Below are 6,000 nucleotides of genomic sequence, written 5' to 3'. Positions count from 1 at the left end.
TATACAATTAAAATCACCAGCTAAAATAATATCCCCTATAGAGAATGATATGATCTTATCAATATGATGTTTCACTGTATTAATACCAATTCCAGGTATCCAATATACATTAATTAAAGTGTAAGTCTTCCCATTAATTTGTATTGTAACCATACAAAACATTCCTTTGTCATCCTGATAAGACTTAATGGTTTTAGGAATGGGCATACTTTTATTCCATAAAATAGCCACTCCTCTTTTTTCTGAGTGTGCTCTGAACTAACCAATACTGTATACTTATTAGTGGCTAGTTTATCAATATCTTTTTTCAAGAGATGGGTTTCTTGCAGGAAGACTAGATTGGCCTTGTGTAGATTAATGTATCTTATTAGGCTTGCCCTTTTACACGGATTATTCAATCCATTAATGTTTAAAGAAATTCCTTTTAAAGATGTCATTTGGCATTTTTAAAACTCAAGAATCTTATGATCGAAATAACAAATAACCAGATAAATAATGTTACATCTCCTCTTTTAGGTGTACCTTTAAATATAGCTGTATTTATTAAATCTCTTATGGGATTTTGTATAGGATTCAATTTTGTTTGTAGTGACAATGAGTGTACAAAATATATTGTGGATGTCAAAACTATATACATATAACAATGAACAAGTGAAAATAATGTAAGGATTAAACCTTGCATCCCGCCTGGAGTTGAAAACTCCAACTTAGAGCAGTATTTACTACTCAAGTTAACCCCCTACCCTAAGCAGCAGTACCTCAGCTACCACCGTATCAATTTAATACTAGTTATATTTAACTGAGGTTAACAGTTTTCAATTCAATTATCTATCAAGACAAAACTACACATTTGGTAAAACAGCATCATATAAACTAAAATAAACTTTTTTTTTTTTTTTCCCTTTTCCTTTTTTTTTTTTTTAAAAACTGTTCATACTATTATATAGATCTATGTAATATATAACACTTGTATTCTAATAGCATTCAAATAATCTTAATGTTAGAAATCAAGAGGAGAGAAAATTATGTTCTAACATTCATTTAAATCAAAAACTTTGGCTAATATGATTCAGACATTACATGCATTAAGATGCATCTATTTTCTGTCATGCGAATTCTATCAACAGCTTCCAAAAAAATCTTGAATTGTTTGTATATGAGCATTTACTTAAACTCATTATTGTCAATAGAGTAAAATATTGTATTCATAAAAATTATTATAAATCATATTGCATAGTTATGCAGATTCTCAGAAACACCTGTGTTATTACCTTACTTTTTTCAGAAAGAAAAACAAATCGAGTCACAGCCTGCCATTAAATCCTCAGGCATTTTGACTGGTTATGAAACAAAACATTTCTTTGCACATAGAGAATAACTTTGATTAAATCTTTTCCAAAATATTTGTGGCTTTCTGGAAATGCAGGAACTATATTCAAAAAGATTAATAATGAACTAAAATGATGAGAGAGAAAAAAAAACATATAACAAATCATTTGTTTTTTAGTCTCTTCTTCTTCTCTGAAGTCTTCCAGGAAGCTTCAGTTGCCAATCTCTTTAATGAAGAACTAGCCCATTCCATTTCTTCTATTTTATCCAAAATCCTTTTTTCTTTGACAAACAGTAAAGCAGAGTCTAAATCATCGAAGACCTTAGGACCATCAGGAAGGAAGATTTTAAGCTTGGCAGGAAACAGAAGGTACGTTTTAAACTGTGCTTTTTTAAGCTCCCTTATTAGTGGCAGAAAAACTTTTCTTTTAGCAATTACCATGGAAGAATAGTCATTGTCAAAACGCACAGTTGTCTCATTAAACTTAACAGGAGCTTTAGCCCAAGCAGATTTAAGAACCATCTCTTTATCAAAAGATGATAGAAATCTAACTATAACTGATCTAGGATAGGTTTTGTTAGAGTTAGTATTAGCTATAGATCTATGTGCTCTTTCGATACCAAAAGAGAATGCTTCTGGTAAATCTAAAGTTTTAGGGAGCCATGTTGTTAAAAAAGAAGTAATATTGTTACCTTCAATATTTTCTGGCAGTCCAAAAATCCTAATGTTATTGCGCCTAGATCTATTTTCCAGGTCATCCAGCTTTGTTTGTAAATGTGTATTTTGTTTCAGCAGAAACTCAATGTTGATTTCCTGTTCTTGTATTTTATTTTCCATGTCATTCACAGCTTCTTCTATGCCTGTCATCTGGATCTTCTGTTGTTGCAGGTCCATATGTAACAAGTCTATTTGTTTTGTAGTTTTTCTATGAAAGTGTCTATTTTAGTATCCATTTTATCCATCTTAGCAGTAAGTTGCTGGACTATAATTATCAGAGACTGAAGTTCTTTCTTGATGCTGGAGTCTTGAGAATTTGTCTTACTGGAACTCATTTCAGACTGATAAACTGACAGGAAAATTTCCAAAGTAATTTCTGACAGGAATATTATTAAGATTTCCTTTCTTTTTTAGATATAGTTCAAGAACTATATAAGACAAACATATTTAGAAAGAAAATTACTTCAAGAATTATTTTTTTAAGTAATTAATTCCTGTCAATGTAATGAAATTGGTGGAGCTGAAGAAATCTGCTGCTATCCTGTGTTCATCCTTGGCCACCAAATATACATTTTCTGAAGTAAAACAAATCTATAACTCTAATTAGTGGCATTATTAAGTGTAATTCACCACATTTTATTCAAAAGACACCAGTTTTATGAGGGACAGAAATAAATTTTGAGTCAAAATCGTGGAAGTTGAGAGGTGCTACCCCGCTTTCATTTTGCTTTTTGAAGCGATAGCGGAATTGGTAACAGTTAATTGTGTCTGCATTCAGTAGCAGCACCGCTATCTAAATATACTGCATCTGAATACATTTCCCAGTGTTTTACCAGGTGCTTATTTGCACATTCATTGCAATACAACCTCACAACAATGTCCCACACTCTCCCAGATTACCTTTTTCACTTATTTACAATTGTTGATATTTTCTTACAACATAGTTGGTATTTGGCATAGGCGGTGTGCATTCTCCTGGCAACGTGGCGCCTGAAGACAAATCAAAGCCCCTCTATTCCTGATTGACAGTCTTTTGCCTTCAGTCCCAGGCAGAAAATTGGGATCTAATTGGTGCATTTCTCAGCTCAGCACTTAGGCTACGCCTAAAAGGGGTAGTGGGAGTGGGAGTGTTTTAAAGTGCCTTTCTTTGAGAAGTTCTTTTCGAGATTCGGTGGCTGAGATTTACTGGGCAAAAACAGGCAGCTCTGTTTATTGTTTTACCGTCAGGTACGTTTATTTTAAGAAAAAATGCAAACATCAGTTGAAGGTATAGTAAAGCTATGTATATTAATTGCATAGATCCATCCACGTTTATTAAAGTATTTACATCAGTAGAAAAATCATAGACAGTAATGCGAAAGTGTGAGAATTTTCAGTACTGCGCCCTGATGGTTGAATTTGCTACAGATGGGGGAAAAACATCCGAAATTGCTTAAAAGTGAAGTAGGAGACGGTGGCTTTAGCAGAATTTCTAATTTAGGAAACTGGTTCAGGAGCCCCCAATCCCCCCCCCCCCCCCCCCCCGGGGGGGTATAGATGTGTGGGTATGCTTCTTTTGTAAATGCTTAGGAAGCGCTGAAAAGGAAAGTGCTTTAAAGTAACTCGCTGGATGTGTATATTATATTTTTACATCTGGGTGGTGACGTGGGGGTTACATGTCGGGTCGCGAAAGCTGCTTCCGTGGCATTGCAGGAACATGTATTACATTTTCTTTGCTGACTGGTAAACCTGGTTTTAAGTTTCCTAATATTGGCTTCTGTAGTAGATGCCAAATATGGTTTCGTTTTACTTGTCAAAACTGCAAATATTCTTTTGTTTACTTGCATTCTTAAGAATACCACCCAAGCTGTATGCCACTTATTTACAGTGTACATTCGTATCCATCCATCCATATGTCCGTAACCCCCTTTCTCATTTTTGCACGTGTAGATGGTTATAGTAGTGTATGTTGGAATTTACTTTTGAGATGTGACTAAAGAAGCAGGGCAGCAAGAAATTCTTTGAAACGACCAGTTTCTTCCTTTCCAGTCACCGGGAAACAAAAGGAAGTTAAGAGTACGTTGTTTCTGTAAAGTTCTTTTAAACATAACTTTTGTTCAATGCGGTGTTTGAAATACTATCTTTTAATAGTCGAGTTGTTGTTTCTGGCTTTGTTATAATTAATTTATTCATTTCATTTTTTTATCAAAGCAGACCTAGTTTGCCACATCTAAATAGATTTTGACAACTCAAAAAAGTTGAATATACTAGTGAGCATAGATTTGCTTGTATTTATCTATTTAGGCTATTATTTTAATGAGTACATTTACATTTGTACATAATTTCAATTTTCGTTTTACGGTCTGCCTTTATGTTTAGTTTAGCACTACAAAAAAAGCTGCTGCTTTGGGCAGATACTCTTTGACAGACATACAGGGGTCGTTGCTTGAACGTGTGGCATCAGTTATACAGTTACTTGCAAAACTGCAGTCTTAAAACAAGTATTTATTGGGGCTTTACCCTCCACTCCCACCATGTACATTAATTCTTAGGTTGCACACTCACACAGAAAAATGAATATTGCATCCTCAAGGTTGTGTGGTCTCATGATTTCCTAACGGTCGTTGCCTGTAACCCTGGCTCTGGATCAGGTTTTGAGTGTACATTTACTGCTTGGAGGACAGACTTTGATGAGGGTTTCTACTTCACATCCTGGGCAGTATTCGCATAAATGTTTTTTAAATCTCTTCTTTCTTTAGATGTTTCCTGTATCTTCAAAGCAGGTGTAGTTAGTTTTTACACTGTTTGCATCAATTAACAGAAGATGGTTAGCACATTGCCCATGCTATTATATGGTCTTTATGTATGGAGGTAGAATGTAAGGGCTGCAGAGCCGGATCATCATCATCACCCCCCATTTCACATTTACTACATAGGGTTGGGGTGTTGTCACTTACTGCCATGTCTCCCTATTCAATTATGGTCTCCTACCTTCTTTGACACTTATGCCTGAGTGTCGCAGGTCTTCTCTCACACAGTACATCCACGTCTTTGAACGCCCTAGTTTCCTCTTGCCTTCTTCTTGTCTGTCCCAAATCTTCTTCACCAGATTGTTTTCTGCTTTCCTGCACATGTGCCAGAATGACATTAAGCTATTCTCTTTAACCCGTTTCTGTAACTGGAGCTACTTTGGCTTCTGCTCTTATGTCCTTATTTCTTCGTCTGTCCCACAGTGTGCATCCTACCACCCATCTTAAACACTTCATCTGTATCATCTCAAACATCCTCAACTGCTCTGCCTTTACTGCCAAGGTTTCTGTACCATACAGTAGCATTGGTCGCACCACTGTTTTCTGTGCCGTACTTTTCAGCTTTTTTGGCATTCGTCTGTCATGCATTACCTTTGACACTCTGTGTACTGTGATTCTAGCTTTGACCTCCACATAAAGGCTTCCCTTCTCTTCAACCACCCTTTCCAGATACTTGAAGCTGTTAACCTGTTCCACTGTTTTCCCTTCTATCTCAATTCTCATCTTCTGATTTCCCTCATTTGCTGCCATTCCAGCTGTCTTACTTAGTTTCATCCCATGTGCCCTCAGTTTTGAATTCCATTTCCCTACCCTTCGCTGAAGTTCCTTTTCAGTCTGCTTACAAAAATTTTGTTGACCTGTCCCCTCTAACCGTTTGCTATTGTAGTCCATCACCAGTATGAACAGTGGAGGGCTCAGAGCTGAACCCTGGTGCACACCCACTCCCAATGCGAACCTCTCAGTAAGGTGGAACATTCTTCGTGTTTGAGTCATTGGGTCCTTTTACATAGTCTGCACTAATTCTACCAGTGTTTCTTGCACTCTGAATCACAACAGGACTGCCCAAATAAGCTTTCTTGGGACCATGTCATATTTCTCCAAATATAGAAATGCCCATTTGGATTATTTCCTCATTTCTAGCTTCTCAAGTATCTGATCTAAATT

The 6,000-nt window shown here is 36.0% G+C and overlaps 1 protein-coding gene across 3 annotated transcripts in view; it reads left to right on the top strand.

The window, feature by feature from the left end:
* The first annotated feature begins 3,181 nt into the window (after window positions 1-3,181).
* The window catches only part of LOC122811531 (calumenin-like), a 289,748-nt gene continuing 286,929 nt past the window's right edge, over window positions 3,182-6,000 (top strand). For all 3 annotated transcript variants that reach the window (XM_044083427.1, XM_044083425.1, XM_044083426.1), the window contains exon 1: window positions 3,182-3,274. The gene's annotated coding sequence lies outside the window, so the exon portion shown is untranslated. The remainder of the gene's footprint in view (window positions 3,275-6,000) is intronic.

Source organism: Protopterus annectens, chromosome 9.part0, assembly GCF_019279795.1.
Source record: "Protopterus annectens isolate FY-2018-M chromosome 9.part0, PAN1.0, whole genome shotgun sequence".
In the NCBI taxonomy this organism is placed as follows: Eukaryota; Metazoa; Chordata; order Ceratodontiformes; family Protopteridae; genus Protopterus; species Protopterus annectens.
This window is presented reverse-complemented; position numbering and strand designations above follow the sequence as displayed.